The sequence below is a fragment of the Argiope bruennichi genome, chromosome 11, assembly GCF_947563725.1.
Source record: "Argiope bruennichi chromosome 11, qqArgBrue1.1, whole genome shotgun sequence".
In the NCBI taxonomy this organism is placed as follows: domain Eukaryota; kingdom Metazoa; phylum Arthropoda; class Arachnida; order Araneae; family Araneidae; genus Argiope; species Argiope bruennichi.
Window position 1 is genome coordinate 79,069,456 of NC_079161.1, and position 20,151 is coordinate 79,089,606.

At 30.2% G+C, this 20,151-nt stretch overlaps 1 protein-coding gene and 1 long non-coding RNA gene across 3 annotated transcripts in view; one reads left to right on the forward strand and one right to left on the reverse strand.

The window, feature by feature from the left end:
• Window positions 1-20,151, forward strand: part of LOC129957614 (uncharacterized) — a 269,845-nt gene that overhangs the window by 20,888 nt on the left and 228,806 nt on the right. The window lies entirely within an intron of this gene.
• The window catches only part of LOC129957613 (uncharacterized), a 78,227-nt gene that overhangs the window by 11,443 nt on the left and 46,633 nt on the right, over window positions 1-20,151 (reverse strand). The window contains exon 1 of one of the 2 annotated variants that reach the window (XM_056070032.1): window positions 16,164-16,236. The exons of the other annotated variant lie outside the window; for it this stretch is intronic. The gene's annotated coding sequence lies outside the window, so the exon portion shown is untranslated. Of the gene's footprint in view, window positions 1-16,163; window positions 16,237-20,151 lie in introns of those variants that run through there. 2 annotated transcript variants of the gene reach the window in all.

Here is a 20,151-nt window from a genome sequence, read left to right on the forward strand (position 1 = left end):
AAATCCCATGATCTAGATAAATAACATTTTGTATGTGGCCCAACTTGTAGATCTTTGCATCCAACCGGTGGAGAACATGATCACAAAATGCATATTCTTCTTCATATTCATAATGCATTTTTTCATTATAATACGAAGCACAAAACGCGCTATACCGAGCGCGTTATATCATACGCATTAGTGCACGGGCAAACTGAATGGAGGGGTATGCAGTTTGCGTGCGAACCACGCTGATCTGCGAGTGTTTTCTTTTTCGATAATTTACCCCAACTCTGCTCTACGTTCAGAAGAGACCGAAGATGATTAAAGGAAAACAGAAAAGAAGGCATTGATTGTCTAAATTTATAAGAAAGTCGAAGGAAAAGTACTCTCTCCGGGTGGTACACTGTTTTTAAAGTATCAACTGTTGTATCATCAGTTGTAACATAAAGTTGTAACACATGTTTTTAAAGTTGTTGGGTTTAATTTGCTTTACAAATTGGGAGAATCTCACAAAAATATGTAAACACAATTGAAACGTCTTCATCTGACTGAAGCATAGAAAACTCATTATTCGAAAAATATGGAAATGAATTGAGATTTTTTTTTAAATATTTGGCTGATTTAATTTAACATTTTATTTACGTTCATATCAGAACGAAATATGATAAGTTAAATAATAAATAAACAAAAAAAAATGTCTGTGAAGATTGAAAAAGAAAATCAATTTGAGTTTCAATACACTAAACTCTAAGAATAATTCTTTATAATATAAAATTTGTCTGATTTTCTGTTTGAACTGATATCTGTTTCGATTAAATTCTATTATGTTCATCTTTTTTACTTTCTCGTAGTGCAGAAAAAGTATTGCAATCGTTAAAAAAAAATTCGTACTCGAGATTCTGACGAATCCCCACGTTTTAGAACTCTCTGAGTTGGAAAAAACACATTTTTGGCATTATGTCTGTCTAGCTGAGACAAAGATAATTCATGAAAGCTTTCAGCTAGACAGTTGAAATTTGGTATATGGTCTTTACACCAAATTTGACTATTTCTGTCAAATTTTGAATACAATCCGTTCAGAGGAACTTGTCTATTCGGCTGTTCGAATATAAATTCGCATGATGGCTACAAAATGGAGAGATTTATATAAATAAGATTCAGTACACAGATTTAAAATCTATAGTGCAAACACCTGTCAAATTTTGATCCTAATCCAACAAGGGATTGACCATTCTGTCGGTCTATACTTTCAGAAACATGTAAAAGCGATAATTAAAAGACGCAATGCCTTAAATATATCAAATTTGGATTGCGATTTTGCGATTGCAAGTTTAGTTCTGTGTTGTAGTTTGGTTTCAATGGGATGGGAAAATAGCATCTAATGGATTTCGATTTCCGGATACTATTAACCGCATGCCAGGGATTAATCGCCAAATAACTCGCCAAGGATGGCACGAACGATTCTGCAGAAATTTTAAATTCACAGCAAAGGTTAATATTTCGTAACTATTGCGCGTCAGTGCTATGCAAGGCGTCCTGTAGCATGACAACTTTATTAGAGAGTACACGAGGACGTTTTGGGGAAAATACTTCCGGTGATTTATTATGTTGAGTTATCATTTCATTATGTGTCAGAATGTAGCACCTGTTACAAACGATTCCAAGTCGATTGAATCGTTATGATAGCAAATGCAGATCTAAACATGGAAACAGGACTCCATTCTTCTTTTGATAAAGGGAATTTATAGATGCAAACACGTTTTATGGAAAATTGTTTTGAATGAATTAAGGAAGATTGTTATGAATTGATTAAGGAAGATTGTTATGAATTGATTAAGGAAGATTGTTGGTGAATGAATTTAGGAAGATTGTTGGTGAATGAATTTAGGAAGATTGTTAATGAATGAATTAAGTAATAATGGTAATGAATGAATGAAGGAAGTTGTTAATGAATGAATTAAGGAAGATTGTTGATGAATGAATCGTTAATGAATGAATGAAGGAAGTTGTTAATGAATGAATTAAGGAAGATTGTTGATGAATGAAGGAAGGAAGATTGTTGATGAATGAATTAAGGAAGATTGTTGATGAATGAATTAATTAAGATTGTTATGAATGAATTAAGGAAGATTGTTAATGAATGAATTAAGGAAGATTGGTAATGAATGAATTAAGGAAGATTGTTGATGAATGAATGAATGAAGATTGTTATGAATGAATGAAGGAAGATTGTTGATGAAAGAATGAAGGAAGATTGTTGATGAATGAATGAAGGAAGATTGTTGATGAATGAATGAATGAAGATTGTTGATGAATGAACGAAGGAAGATTATTGATGAATAATGAGTGATGCTATTCAGGAAATGGGTTTTCTTGCATATGATAACCGAGATGAGTTTAAAAAGCAATTTCATGAGATGGACGATGTTAGAATGACTCTATAGCCTGGTGGTAACGTTTCTCTATGGGATCCGAAGATTCCAGGTTCGGTGTCTGATTCCCCTGAAGAGCCGTCGTGCAAGCGAGTCTGGTATACACGTTAAATCCTTCGGGGTCAAACGTCCTCCCTCTGTTGTGGTGTGAAAGTTTGGTGCAAGGGTCAGCACAGGTGTCGGTCACGTCATCTGACCTCAGTTCAACATTAGGAGGTCCATCCCCAAAAAGCCATAGTGCTGCTTCAAATAGGGACTTTAATATTAATTAAGCTTATGTTGTAGTAAAAATTAATGAAATAGGCTCGAAATGCATTGACAAAAAAGTGAAAGATTCAAGTTTGGGCGTATAACGCATTTCAAGAAATACTGTGATATACCAAATAGAAATTACCAATGAATTTTGAAATGAATTCCCACCAGAGAGCAACTTTCGCAAGAATATATTGTTTTTTATAATATTTGTGAACGCTATTTTAGAGCAGAAAGGAAGAACCATGGGATTCATATAAAAACTATGTTGAACATTTTGTCCTCCTCTATCGCCATCTCTAGGTAATTTCTTGCACTATATTTATTTCACCAAAAATCTCTGATTTATTTGTCAATCAAATTTCATGCCATTATAATATATATAAAATCCTTCATGTTTTTCTAAGGTGGGAATGTTTAATTTCGAGAAAATTTTATAAACATGATAACGGATACAAAGAATATTACAAGATGTTGTTTTGTAATTTTCTTTATCTGTCATCTGGTATCCTTACTTGTTTGATATTGTTAGGGAACTTTAATTCCACTAAATCCATAAAGTGATCGGATTCGTTTGTAGTGGGTGGAAGGTGTGAAAACAATCAGCAGGCCTCAATAACGAACGACGAATTTTATTGAACACGAAGAAACGAATACACATATGAAGAAGACACAGCCGAAGCGAACACAGGCTATACACAGCAGCGCTCTACAACAAACAATAGGCCACACGTAATAATAGGTAGTAATAACAACTACAGCACACAAGGCGACCAGACAGTATTCAACAGGAAGAGGGAATCTTCGCAGTTATTCTCTACGATCTCTCCAAACACTTGCAATTCTCTACTGTCTCCTCGCTTTAGCTGTATCCAACTGCCGACTCACTACTTTAAATTTGGCTACTCCTCATAGAACACGATGTTGCTTCTCAATAAACATTAGGACTCGGCACATCGCTCAATTCGGCAATCGCTTGAGCTCCACACAACGCTTGATCTTCGCTGGACTGATCGATCCAACTATTCGCCGTTGACTTTTTTCAACGATTCGATACAAGACTGCCTTCAGCTTACACTCCGGTCTTTTATACTTCCTGGAGCAGAGCAGAGAAGGTTCTGGAACAATCAGGCATATCTTGATTCCTATTGGTTCTATCATCAAAATCCTGGAAGATGTCAGTATTATCTATTTTGTTGCCAAAGTCGCTACATACGTCGACAAGCTCTGGGATCACTGATTCGTCACCCGATCAGCATCCAACAGAGCTGATTGTAAAACGGCCTTTCCAGTGATTGAACTAACAGTGCGGGGAAGCAATATTACAGATTAGTAATAATATCAATAATTTATTTTGGGAAATTTGGACTATATATAACATTTTTGGAATTTGTTATATACAATACTAAAACAAAAAATGATTTTAAAAAGAGGTAGTATAAATTAGTTCAATGCTGTATATAATTTTAATTCAAGAAATAAATTTAAAAAATATAAAAATATGATTTTCTGCAATGCAATAGTATCAATTGCAACTTAAATGCTTTTTTTAAACTGCTGTTCCAAATTTGTAAAACTAGTTATTTTTTTATCAATCTAGAATAACAAAAAAAAAAACACCCTGAAACGTTGTTTTTTTTCAGGAAAAAAATCTTGTCATTCCAAAAAGAGTATAAGCAACATCGCTTATAACAATTTATCCTTAGCCGAATTCAATTTTTTGACATATAAATTCCAAAGCATTGTTATTGAAACTGGATAAATGTGTTATTCCTTCAGCTACTTCTTTTAATGCATTGAAAAATGAAGTAAGACAGTCATTTGTGAAGATTAATGACAATAAAGAAAGAGCCCACCACAATTCCTGTGGCGCTTTGCTGTTTTTATCAGAAATATTGAATCGGTTTATCAATAAAAACAGATCATAATTTATAAAATAACTGCTCCTGACATTTATCATAATGATACTACAATGAGCAACGAATCTGGCATCTGTTATTGTAAATGGAGAAGTGATTTACATGTTGACATCTACAAAGAAGTATTAGGCTTGAGTGCATAAAGTACAGAAGTGGTGCCAACAATGAGAACCAATCTTTTGGAGATAATTTTTGAATCACGATAATCTTTAAAGACTTGCATACTATCTGTAAATTGCGTTCAGAATGATAAAACCAGCCTCAGTGGTTTCCCTTAAACGTTCTCTCATACCCAGCATTAATTCTTTTTTCCCTACCTCCACATAAAATTGTGGTTCTTGGGTAAAGCTGCCTGGCAATGGTAAATAATAGTTGAGAAATATAGATCTTTGGTGAGAATCTAGCTTTTTTTGCTGAATCTATCGCGAGAATATGTATTTTGGACAATTTTTGCTGGCTGTCTGACATCAAAATTTGATATAAAGCAACAATTGTAGTCACAAGATAACATACCGAATTTCATTGAGTTGAGTCATTTTGTTTATAAGTTATTGTGCACATGTATACTAAGCTACCATTGCGAGTTTCCATATACATGAACACAGTAAGTACAGACTGACAGACTGTCAACCGATTCATTGATTTGATTCAAAATTTGATAAATATTCAAGTTTTAGATGCTAAATATGTGCACTAAATTTCATTTACCTAGTCCTTTGCTTTTCTTAGTTACAGTGTTAAATTATATTTGGACAGCCAGACTTACTCTCAATGGATTTCGTTCAAAATTTGAGAAAGCTCTCCAAATTTGGTCATAATTTCATAAGCTAAATTTCAACCATGCAAGTCAAAAAGCTTTTGAGTTAAAGTGCTCACAGACAGACTGACAGGCATAATATCTAAAATGGGTTTTCGGTTTCAGAGAAATCTCAAATTTGGAGGTTTCTCAAAATCTCCAGTTCGACAATCACAATATTTCCTCTATAATTTGTTTAGGGGACTCTTACAGGGTGGCAACTCTTACATGAGGATGAGAAGTTTTTGACATGATAATTGGCTCTCGCCACCCTGGAGGGTACACGAAAGGGAGGGGAAGGGGTCTGGCTCCTCCCATCGATGGTGGGAAGTACTTCTTTAGGGAAGGGTTGTACTATGGCCAGTGATGGTCCTTAGGACTCAAACACAGTTCCCACTAGTGTTGCTGTTGCGGCGGTCCAGTCATTCAGGTTTTTCCGTGTACCTTCCGTGATGATACTTTGTATATGTTTGTGATACTTTCTATATGTGGATGACATTGTAATACTTTGTATATGTGGATGACTTTGTGATACTTTGTATATGTAGACGACTTTGTGATACTTTTTATATATATGGATGACTTTGTGATACTTTGTATATGTGGATGACTTTGTAATACTTTGTATATGTGGATGATTTTGTGATACTTTGTATATGTGGATGACTTTGTCATACTTTGTATATGTGGATGATTTTGTAATACTTTCTATATGCGGATGACTTTGTAATACTTTGTATATGTGGATGATTTTGTGATACTTTGTATATGTGGATGACTTTGTCATACTTTGTATATGTGGATGACTTTGTATATGTGGATGACTTTGTAATACTTTCTATATGCGGATGACTTTGTAATACTTTGTATATGTGGATGACTTTGTAATACTTTGTATATGTGGATGACTTTGTAATACTTTGTATATGTGGATGACTTTGTATATGTGGATGACTTTGTAATACTTTCTATATGCGGATGACTTTGTAATACTTTGTATATGTGGATGACTTTGTAATACTTTGTATATGTGGATGACTTTGTAATACTTTGTATATGTGGATGACTTTGTATATGTGGATGACTTTGTAATACTTTCTATATGCGGATGACTTTGTAATACTTTGTATATGTTGATGACTTTGTAATACCTTATACATGTGGATGACTTTGTAATACTTTCTATAGGCGGATGACTTTGTATATGTGGATGACTTTGTAATACTTTATATATATATATGGGTGACTTTGTGATACTTGGTATATGTGGATGACTTTGTGATACTTTGCATATGTGGATGACTTTGTAATACTTTATATATGTGGATGACTTTGTAATACTTTGTATATGTGGATGACTTTGTGATACTTTGTATATGTGGATGACTTTGTAATACTTTGAATAAGTGAAAGTAAAAATCGTTTAAAACATTTTTGAGGATACATTAATGAACGTCATGTAACTACATTTGCAACTAATTACTTTTTAAACAGTAGACTTTCACTAAGTAACTATTTCCAAAATGTTAATTGTTTAATAGTTAAAAAAATCAAAATTATAACTTTTTTCATGAAAAACTTCAAAGCACAAAACAAAAGCACTGCACAAAAAGGATTTTTGCATTAACAAAGTTTGAAAAAAAAAAAAAAATAAAAGTTTCAATGATACATTTATATTTGTATCATTTGTTACTAGATTTAAAAATTCTTTAAATATATTTTACAGCAATACTTCATCGTTTTAGTTATTTGGTTTAGACACGTACACATGGCGGATATATTAAATACATTTTTTTATGTGTGCAAATCATCATCGCTGCATCATTAAGAGTAAATATCTAAAAATAAAATAAAGACAGCCGAATTTCACCTAAGACATTGTTGTGGTACAATGTTTCGGATGAAGAATTCGAATCCTCTTAAATTCTTTTTCTTTCATGGAGTTCTGTTTCATCTCATTCTTATCTCATCTTTTTGCAAAAAGAAAAATTACCAAATAGCAATCTCTCCTTCTTTTATCCATTATTATGATTGTTTCCTGAGGTCCCTGGGGCGTTATCAATTCGATGTTTTCGATATTCTTAATCGTATTACTCTATCAGTGAGAGAGTCAAAAACTCCATACTGGCCCAAGCCTATCTTAAAGGCTGTAAAAGTTTTCGCATATAAATTAATTTTCATATATAAAAGAGTTTTAATGTTACATTTATATTTGTGTTATTTTTTTCTCTTGAATTTATAATTTTTCAAATAGGTTTCTTAGCAATACTTTTTATTGTTTTAGTTACTCGGTTTATACCCACATGCATTGCGAATATATTTAACACAATTTTTGTGTTCAAATTATCATCGCTGCTTCATTAAGAGCACATTTCTGAAAAGAAAATAAAGACAGCTGAATCAAGCCTAAAACACTGTTATTGTACAATGTTTAGAATGAGAAATTCGAAACCTTTTAAGGTGTGCGTACACACTAGAAGATTTTTAAAAAATTTTAACTTGAAAAATCCAGTTTTTTTCACAGTAGGTCATTAATATATATTTAAATTCATTTCAGTGAAAAAAACATATTACGCTAATTATTAATTAATTAAATAATATTTAATGAGCTAATGAGCCTATTTTTTGAAACATGATATCTTAAATTCTAATTTGTACACACACACCATTCTAGTTGGAAATGATGCCTAATATTAGTCTTCATGTTGTCTGCCTCCATCAAGTTATAAAAATGTATAGATTTTTTTATCAATTTTTTCATCAACAATGAATAGAAAAAGCGGGATTTTTCCTGTAATTTTAACATTTAAATAGCTATTAAAAATTTATTTCTATAAATATCACTTTGATTGAGACACAAAACATCTACTGTTTTGTACAGATTATTTTGATATATAAATAATTGTATTTGCTTCATTTCTTGTTGAGTTATAATTGTTTGAAGGAAGAAACATAGTGGAAAAATATCTTTCTTCATAAAACGAGTTTAAAAAAAACCGAAACTAGAGTTTGTATTGAAAGTACCTCAATAAAAATGATTATAACTCGAGAAATATTACAAATATTGACAACATCTTGGTCAGTTTTAAGTTGTACTTACATCTTAAATTCTTTATTTTTTGGGGGGGAGGGGTTTTGTTTCATCTCATTCTTATCTAATCTTATCGCAATGCAATCTCTTATTTTTTAAATCCATTATTATGATTGTTTCTTGAGATCCCTGGGGCATTGTCAATTTAATGGTAGATATATTCTTAACCGTTTTACTTTATTAGTGATAGAGTCAGAAATCCCGCGCTGACCAAAGCCTATCTAAAAGACTGCAAAAATTTTTAATAAGTATATAACTTTTCGCATATAAGCAAATGCAAGTACATAGATTTCCCCAACGGATTTCGTCAATATTTACAAATTTAATGTTCAAACAAAATATCGAAATTCATAGCTCCAGCTAAATGTGGTGTTGTTTTTTCTGGCACTTGCCATGGACAAGCCCGCCGTTACGAAGACAGCGATTTAAGCTGGTGGGTGAGCGACTCTTGTTTTTATAGTAGCGTCAACTAGGGCCAAGAGTACGACTTAATTACTCACACATTCGCTTTCACAACCCCCTTTTACAGGAGGGCACATTCACACATAGAACAACGGAAGAGCACCCATGCCCAAACTGGGAGTCGAGCCAAGGACGCCCAGATCACGAGTAAGACGCGCTACCACTATGCCAGAACGCTGTCACAACTAAGTGTGATTTTAAGTTATTTGTTTTAAAGATGCACAGATAAGGCGATGGACATTATTACAAAATAATGTTAATCGGGCTTGGAGAGATCTGGATCATAAAAATTTTTTTCCAATATAATGAACTCGACTTTTTTTCACGAATTATATATTTTTTTTTCGAGCATAATAGTAAACAAGAAAGTAAAACAATTTTTACTGACACGAAATGAGGACCGAACGCAGCTTCATGAAGAATATTGTTTCTTTTTTACTTTCTCGTGTGCGTGGTATAGAAGAAACTATAATAATCGTCAAAAAGTTCGAACTCGAAATTTTGAGGAGTCCCTATGTTTCAAACTTCCCTGAGATCGAAAAACACATTTTTAGTATTATTTTTGTCTTTCTGTGAGAAAGATAACTCATAAAACGCTTTGTGCTAGACGGATGAAATTTGGTTTACAGTTCTTACAGTAGATTTGAGCAAAATCCTTTCTGATGTAGTCTATCTGTCGGGCTGTTCAAATATAAGTTAGTACGTTAGTACTACAAAAGAAGAGAGCTAGATGGATTAAATTTTGTTAGACAGATGTAACGTTCTATAATGTAAACACCAATCGAATTTTGAATTAAATTCAACAGCAATCATTTGTTATCCGTAATTTCAGAAACACCTAAACGTGATAGTTGGAAAACGCAATGGTTTAAGTATATCAAATTTGGAATATGATTTTGTGACTACAAGTGTAATTTTGTGTCAACTTTTTATTTCAATCGGTTGGAAAAAACACGTCTAAGACACAAATTCGATTTTCGAATACTATTAACTGCATACCAGGAATTAATCGCCAAATAAATCGCCAAGGATGACACGACAGATTCAGTAAAAATGCTAAATTCACGTCAAAGGGTAATATTTCGTAACTATTGTATGCCAATACTATGCGAGGTTTTTTTTATTTTTTATAACACTATTATTAGAGAGTATGAGAGAATGCGAGAAAGTTTTAAGGAGACCATTGAAACTGGATAATCTACTATATTTACAGTTAAATTTTAAGTAGTAGCAAAGGTATTTTATAATGTGTCCAGTTTTGTTCATTGCAAATTTATTCCATCACATAAGTTGATGTATAAAGATATTGTCATCAACATTAGAGAAGTGCATCTAAAATACAAATTCGATTATTGGATGCTATTAATATCATGCAGACGATTAGTGGCTAAAAAACTCGCCAAGGATCATACGATAGATTCTGTAAAAAGGCTAAATAACACCAATGTTTAATATTCAATAATTATTGTATGCCAGTGCCATTCAAAGCGTTCCCTGGGCTAACACCTTCATTAGAGAATGCACAAGAAAGCTTAGAATAGACAATTCCCGCTGGCTTTTCTTTTTGGCATTCTATTTCGTCTTATTCCAATCTTACAGTAGAAAGGAATCAGACAAAATGAGAAACTCTTTTCCCCCACATTTTCCCTATCATTTGTTATTCCAGGAGTTTCCTGGGCTTGAAAGCGATCCAATCCATGGCGACCACCCCAGCAAAAAGGGCATCTTAGAACATTTGGAAATCTCTAACCTGTCTTGTTCGATTAAATGTTTATGTCTCAGATGAAACAACTGACAAATGTTTGTTTTCATGGTCATTTTTTTATTTGCATGAGAGTAGCACGATATATATTCTTAGGAAACAAATTTTGTCTGGTTCTTATGTGTGATGGTATATTGAAAGCATTTATACTGCACAAAATACTTTAAAAATTATTTTCCAATAAATATTAGGAGTAATGATTAAATTAATAAAATATTATAATTTTTTTACCCTTGAAAGATTTTTTTAAATGGAATTTTGTTAATGTATAAAAAGAAAAAATATATGCTTAGAGTATTTGCTTGTATGTTATACATATCTATTATACGTCGGAATCCCGGAAGCCAGACTATCCACCCTAGAATCAAACAATTGGCATATATATACTTCGTTAGACAGGAATGTATACTTCGAAACAATTATCTTAAAATTTTAATTAATTTAACATTATACAATGTTAATTAATTTAACATTATAATGTTAATTATTATAACATTATACATATAATTAATTTAACATTATACAATGTTAATTTAACATTTAACATTATAATGTTAATTATTATAACATTATACATATAATTAATTTAACATTATACAATGTTAATTTAACATTTAACATTATAATGTTAATTATTATAATATTATACATATAATTAATTTAACATTAACAATATACATTATACATATAATTAATTTAACATTAACAATATACATTATACAACATATACTATACATTATATATTGGAAGATCCAAAAGTGGAAATTAGAAATGATCGGTATGAGGGTTCGTGGCTGTTTCCCTCATGTGTAAAATAATGGTGTGGGATTTCCTATCCGATGATTGACAGGGATTCATTTTGTCTGAATTCTAGTTCCACCCAATCATATTTGTTCTTTGGACTCTATCAGTGTCCCCACTAGAGAGTTAGTTTGATGATGCGGGGTTTTCAGTTTACCCTGGACCCCATGGCAAGGCGGGGAGTAACTTTTATGTGATCGTACAAACTATATGACAACTTCCAAATCTTTATTGCAAAAGGAATCCAATTTTGTCCTCATTTTGAAGTCCTTAATGTTATTTTTTTAACAACGTTACTTCATTTATCTTTCTGTTTTTTTTTGTAATTCCGAAAGTTGAAAAAAAAAAAGAATGATTTTGCATTATTTCAATATTACTTTTTTCGGTTGCAGTGAAATTTATAACTATTAAGTTATTCCGTAAAATATTTAGTCATACGATTTTCTTCCATTATTGAAAGAAAACTAAGAAAGGACGAGAAAAAATAATTAGTAAAGTAAAATTATAAGTTGTCAATAAAATGAAATTATAATACCGAGAAGGGGAACTTGCAATAAAAAATAAATCTCTAGCGTAACTATATTTTTAATAGCGCTGTGATATCAGGAAACATAATTCCAGTATGAATGCTCATATACACAGTAAACAGAATAGGTGCAGTCTCTTACTATAAATTTCAGCCCAAAACTATTTAAAAAAAACGAAATTCTACACGACTAATAATCTTGGTAAAGCAACTGCTTCTAAAAGGTGGTAAGTAAATAATTAAAACCAACAGACATGTTTTTTTATATTTATCCGTAATGGGAATATTCATATTTCATCGTAAAGTGATAAAAATCCGATCTGTGTTTCAAATATATTTTTAGCATTTTGGATTTAAAATTCAACATGCATCTGTGATTTTAAATTAAAGATCTGATATCAAATTTCATTTGATCAGATTGTTGTCTTTTTGCGTTATCGTATTTGCTTTAAAGGTATGTTCGAGTTAAAATGAGAATGAAAACTACTAAACGTAAAGAAGTACATGCCTAAAATTACATATATAACTTTAAATGCTTAATATGCCAATGTTAAGCATTTAAACAATGTTAAGCAGTTAATTATGAAATGTTAACAATTGTTAAATTAATGTAATAATTGTTAATTAATTAATGTTAAATAATTGTTAAATGTTAAGCAGTTAACAATGCTTATTCTATATGTACATGCCTTTAATTACATATATAACTTTAAATGCTTAATATGCCAATGTTAAGCATTTAAACAATGTTAAGCAGTTAATTATGAAATGTTAACAATTGTTAAATTAATGTAATAATTGTTAATTAATTAATGTTAAATAATTGTTAAATGTTAAGCAGTTAACAATGCTTATTCTATATGTACATGCCTTTAATTACATATATAACTTTAAATGCTTAATATGCCAATGTTAAGCATTTAAACAATGTTAAGCAGTTAATTATGAAATGTTAACAATTGTTAAATTAATGTAATAATTGTTAATTAATTAATGTTAAATAATTGTTAAATGTTAAGCAGTTAACAATGCTTATTCTATATGTACATGCCTTTAATTACATATATAACTTTAAATGCTTAATATGCCAATGTTAAGCATTTAAACAATGTTAAGCAGTTAATTATGAAATGTTAACAATTGTTAAATTAATGTAATAATTGTTAATTAATTAATGTTAAATAATTGTTAAATGTTAAGCAGTTAACAATGCTTATTCTATATGTACATGCCTTTAATTACATATATAACTTTAAATGCTTAATATGCCAATGTTAAGCATTTAAACAATGTTAAGCAGTTAATTATGAAATGTTAACAATTGTTAAATTAATGTAATAATTGTTAATTAATTAATGTTAAATAATTGTTAAATGTTAAGCAGTTAACAATGCTTATTCTATATGTACATGCCTTTAATTACATATATAACTTTAAATGCTTAATATGCCAATGTTAAGCATTTAAACAATGTTAAGCAGTTAATTATGAAATGTTAACAATTGTTAAATTAATGTAATAATTGTTAATTAATTAATGTTAAATAATTGTTAAATGTTAAGCAGTTAACAATGCTTATTCTATATGTACATGCCTTTAATTACATATATAACTTTAAATGCTTAATATGCCAATGTTAAGCATTTAAACAATGTTAAGCAGTTAATTATGAAATGTTAACAATTGTTAAATTAATGTAATAATTGTTAATTAATTAATGTTAAATAATTGTTAAATGTTAAGCAGTTAACAATGCTTATTCTATATGTACATGCCTTTAATTACATATATAACTTAAATGTATCAAATTTGGAACAAATTCCATGAAGGAATTGACGGATTTGCTCCCATCAAGGAAGAAAGGTTCAATCTGAATCTTTCATTATGCATATAAAAGCGATAACCACCAAACTCAATAATTTAAATTAAATTTGGTATTTTGTTATTACATCTGTAGTTCTATGCCAAATTTTATGGTTTTATTCGATTAGAAAAAAAAAGGCTTCTAAAATATATATTTGGTTTTCTGATACTTGTGCATGAACCGTATACTAAAGATTAATGATCGCCAAAGATCTTCAGAGATTGTACGTTAATAGGATCTCTTGTAACTATTTTTATTTCATGATATTCGTTTAATACATAAGTAATTGTGTTCTTCTCTGTATTACGATGCATAAAACTGTTATAAGTGGAACTCTGAAAATGAAAAATTCAGAAGCATTCGTGATGTTTATGGTATTGCACAAAACCCAATATTTTAAGACTAAAGTTAACATTTTTTTATGTTTTTATAGTCACTAATTTTAGCACCTTTATTGGAGAATATGTGAGAAAGTTAGGGGGGAGAAAAATCCCTTAATCCCTTAAAAATCCCTTAGGGGGAGAAAAATCTCTTAATCCATTAAAATCCCTTAGGGGGAGAAAAATACCTTAAATATCACTTCCCTTAAAAATCCCTTAATCCCTTAAAAATCCGTTAATCCTTTAAAATCCCTTAGGGGGAGAAAAATCCCTTAAATATCCCTTCCCTTAAAAATCCCTTAATCCCTTAAAAAATCCTTTAAGAATCCTTTAAAATCCCTTAAATATCCCTTCCCATAAAAATCCCTTAAAAAATCCTTGAAGAATCCCTTAAAATCTCTTAAATATCCCTTCCCATAAAAATCCCTTAAGAATCCCTTAAAATCCCTTAAATATCCCTTCCCATAAAAATCCCTTAATCCCTTAAAAAATCCTTTAAGAATCCCTTAAAATCCCTTAGGGGGAGGAAAATCCCTTAAAATCCCTTTGGGGGAGAAAAATTCCTTACTTAACCCGTTTTAAGTTTTAACATGATTATGATGAATATTTCGTTGGGACAATGAAATACAATTATCTAAAACACACTATTGTAAAGCTCAAAACAATTCAGGACACTTTGCTATGTAATAATTGTAGTCAACATCGAAATCTCACTATCCGGTATTGTTAATTGCCAGCCACAGCTTTTTCCCAAGGATATTTGCGTACAGTTATACTCTATAGTGCGTTTTGTGCTTTGTGCTAAAGTGAAAAGAAAGTGTGCAATTTTATAAAGTTACTTTAATCAAAGGACGCAGAATTTGATAAAGATTTATAACTCTGTTAATAAAATCATATTCCAATTTTCATCCATCCAGCTTATGTTATTACATTAAGGATTTTTGGTATGATTTTAGCCTTTTTACAGAATCTATCATGGGATCTGTGGAGTGTGTTTTAGTAATTAATTTCTGGTATGTGGTTAATAGTTCCCGGAACTCAAATTTGTGTTTAGATACGCTTTTTCTAACCATTTGAAGCAAAAGTTTTATACTAAACTGCAATTGTAGTCACAAAATAACGCACTAAATTTGATACATTTAAATATTATGTTTTTGAGCTAAGCACCAAATTTCAGTCTGTCTAGATTTCTTTATTCAGCAGTTTTTAATTTTAATTTACCGTCGAACAGCTGGAAAAACAGACTTACTCTAAATGGATCTCACAAAAAACTTGACATAAATCTACAAATTTGATGTAAAAACCATATGTCAAATCCATTTGTCTATCCCAAAGTGTTTATGATTTATCGAATTTGCAAAAAGAAAAAAAATGCCAAAATAGGTATTTTTTCGAACTTAATTATGTTTAAAACATGGACGACCTGGGAGACCTGGAATTTTTTTAACGATTTCTGTCTTTTCTATATATTTCGTATACCAAAAAGTAATTTACTCTACGAAATATTTAACAATATAAAAACGGATTTGAAAATTAAAATTACAGAATTCTGAAGGTTTTGTATGCAGATTACAAGTTTCATCTGTCTAGCTCGTTACGCATCTGAGTTATTGTGTTGAAAGATCAACAGCCAGACGGATACTGTTTCAACAATATTTCTTCCTTAATCAGTGGATCTAAAACATAGATATCAATATCTCCTAGTCGATTTCTTCCATGATAGCAATATTTTCCCTCTTTATTCCGATTGAAGAAAGTAAAAAAAACTATATTTAATGAAGCCTGCACTACATATTTTTTTATTTCATTCCGTACTGAATTTTAAATTAAAAGTAAAATTCTGGTAAATTAGAAGCAAAACTAATGTTGGAGAAAATCAGAAATAAAATATCTTACCCATTGCTATTTAAAATTGCCAACTGTGTCCGCTGTAATGTAATGGAAACTCTATTTAAAGACAAGTTTGGAGACATCCAGTTAAACGGAATGAAATTAACCGGATATGCTTTTTAAACTACTCATTACAGCTGTCTGCGACGTCAGAACACGAGCCAAAAATGAAAACAATCCTCACGTGACCGGTTTGCTCTTTCTGAGTTGGTCTGTTACGCTTGGTCATCTCATTGTCTACCGCATTAGATATTTAACATTTAAAAGCAGCGCTCAAAATTTATTTAATGATTCCTTTCTTTTTGTAACCAGACACTTATTTTTAATGATGTCTATGATTTATATTTATAAAATTTTAATCTCTGATAAATACAGTGGATTATCAAACAAAATATTCAAAATAACAATCACTGAAGAGGTGAAAACTTGTTCTAGCTTGTATACGAGACATTTGTACAAAACTGAAATAATAATACAATAATAAGCATTTTGAGTTAAAAAAAAACACAGTTTTGTTAGACATATGATTCTTTTTAACTATTTAAAATAAGTATCGGAAAATAATATGGCCATTTAGGAAAATTCAGTGTTAGCTTCAGTTGGTTCAGTGTTAATTCAAAAATAGGACTTTACCAATTTGAAAAGAAAGTGAAGATTCAGGATCGAGTATCGAACGAAGTTAGTAAATAAATCTACATGGGCATGAAGAAACCTGCTTTTACTTGTATGCATATATTCCTTCTTTTCTATTTTGATTTTGTGAATTTACCTCTTTTTTTCTCTCAATACTATACAAAGAATGGTAAAAAAAAATTTCGAATTGGAAATTTTATCGCTTTTTTTACCCTTTGTACTTTCTCATAACAAAGATTCATACAAAGAAAGTATGTTATGTTTAAAAAAAAATCGAAATGGGAAATTTTGTTACCCATTTTCCTCTTTTCTATTATTTCCTTGCTACAAAAAATACATAAAGAAAGAATATGCCAATGGTTAACAAGTAATATAAATTTTTTTAAAGCCATTTCCTACTTTCGCAAGAATTGAACTCGCATTCTTCACCTTCACGTGAAAAAAACTGAAATCCTTGCATTTTACCGATTGAGATATTACCTGCTGATTTCACGTTTCATCAAACACTGCTAAAACTCTATTTAAAGTATTAAAAATTAATTAAATTAAATAATTAATGAATTAATATTTGAAAAAACTGCATTAATATCAAGTGTCATGCACTACAAGTTTAAAAAATGTATTTAAACTTGAGTGGATGAATAAAAAGTATTTTATTAACGATTGAAAATTTGACCAAGATATATAAATATATATAGGGAGAGTGGGAAATAATAGTAGAAATTGAAAAAAAAATGGTGTTGGAGATTTTAACGAATTTTAACGTTCTAGGGCTTTTTGAACCTTAAAACCCTATTTTTTGAATTGTGTATGTTTGCCTTACTGTGAAAGCAATAACACACAATTGCTTTGAGTTAATTGGATGAAATTTGGTATATGGATTTTGTAGATTTCTGTTTCAGAAAATTTTAAGATTTTTATCCAATTTTGAAGGAAATAAATTCAGTGAAAGAACTTTCTGACAAGTGAATTCGATATGCAAAATGCAAAGTGAAATTTAGAACATAAATTAAACTCCTACGATGTAGGTCTGTCTGTAATTTAGAATTAAATTCATTAAGATTTTAATAACTTTTCTATCTGCGTTTTTGAATGCATGCAAAAGTATAGATCGACACTCAAAGTGCATTGTAGCGAACTCAAAAACTCAACCCAAAATGTAAACTCCAAAAACGCTAAAATAAATTTGGTTTGAAATGAAATCTGTTTTTACAGTTTTAACATTTATCGGCAGCTTTAACGGATTCCATTACATGAATCCTTTTAGAAAAAAATAAAAATAAATGCCATTTAATGCTGTTGCCAATACGAGTTACATAAAAACTACCCATCTTTCCTAGTTTCCCAGTTACAACCATACATCTTGGAAAGTAGCACTTTCTTCAGATAAACAATAAATCTTGGGAAAATATTTATTTCCTCAAATATTCTTAATGGACTTTTAACTGATAAAAAGTTCAGACGAAAAGTATTTTAAATCCAATTCCCGAAAGAATCGAGCTAAAAGGATTTCGCCGCTTCGATTGCGGAGTTTCAGCTTGTTTATTGATTTGTAAAAGAACATACGTAGTTTTAGTCGGCCTATCGTTATAAAGTGGTTTTCAATTGTAGGGTTGTTTGAAGTTGCGTTTTTCGAACGGTGTTAAAACATTTCTTATATAACGTTTTCCTTTGAAGATGTGCTAGTTAGAATTTTAAGAATTTCACGAGTTAAAATTTTGTTAATAGCAAGCGCTAGCTGTATTTAGAAAGAGGAAATGGAAATATAAATAATTGAAAAAAAAATTATCGTTTGCTTTCGCCGGTAAAATTTTGTTTTAAAAAACATCTGTTACAGCTAGAAAAGTAAAGAAATATTACAAATAGTTGGAAAAAATTATCGTTTGCTTTGTTACATAATCAAGTATTTTGCAAATGACTAATGGCATTTAAAAAAATTGAAAAATTCTTGGAGGACTTTTTTTTAATTTTAGAATTAATTTTGTTATTTATTGTTTCACATCCTGCTTTCGATCAGCAGTCGTATAGCCGATGAATAATACAAGCATGAAATGAATTCTCATTAATAAGAAAAATGGCTGATTGGGGCTATATGGGATCTTATTTGCAGTTTATTAGTAAAATACAATCAAGTCTAATTATTCTAAATGCATCATTAATAAAATAATTAATTAAATCATTAACCTTATAATTGGCAAATGAAAAAGTTATAGTGATAAAATTTTATGATGGCTGAAATATGAATAACTATGGAAATAGGATTCATATAAAAGTTGTTTGAATTATTTATTTATTAATTAATTAATATTTGAATATTTATGCTAAATAACTTATTTTAATTATTATATAAAATTCTGTATGTGAAGGATGTATACAATACCCATAGAAAGCGTTTGGAATAGTAGACCCTCTATATGAGCCAATGAAAACCCGTTGCTTCTGAGTAATAATATTAAATAAAGGGGTTAGGTATTTCACGGTTGTCATTTAGAAACAGCATTCGCATCTGTCTGTTCACTTTGGTATTTAAAGTCTTTGAGAAGCTTCGATTAAGTGGCAGCGAGATTTGGAGCTGTGGAACTGATCACAATATCATTGTAATACATTGTAAACATAAACTAGCAGGCAAATACAATATGATCATTCGAACTGCTTGTCAATCATAGAGAAATGTCTATTTGTCTGGAATAATTCCAATTTCCTTCCTTGCTACGAAATTTCTCTCAAAGAACTTAATTCTAACTCTTCTATGGTTTATATGACTCTTACGTATTGCTGAAACAAGTCAGAATCGGAAGATAGTCTCCATTACAAGGAATTTAGAAACGGACATTGGGGTAAATAGATTGCCAAGAAATTATTATTACAGAAAATGAAGAAATCACCAAGCAATTATTATTATAGGAATCAATATTTCATAGAAATATTGCTGAATGTTGCATATATATATGAAACATATTCGGCCACTTATTTTTATATGCTTGACAGTGAATGTCTGAAAAACTAAAGAGAACAGAAAGATTTCTATAACGATAAAAAATCCTGCAATTTGAAAATGTGGTAATTTTGAAAAAATAATAATGTTTTATTTTTGAAATTTAAAAATTTTTTATTAATACTAAGAACTATTATTTTAAATAATGAAAATACAGTCGAAGGACGAATGAATCAATTTAGATAAATAAATTTGTAATTATTATCTTTCTAAAAACAAAATAATATAATCTCATAGTGTATTTCGTAACAGGCTTGGGTGTATCATTGACATTTGACGGTATATTTATGTTACTATGGCTTATTTCTATACTTAATAGAATTAGATTTATTGAATTAAAAACATTTATCTTCAGTCAATATTCCA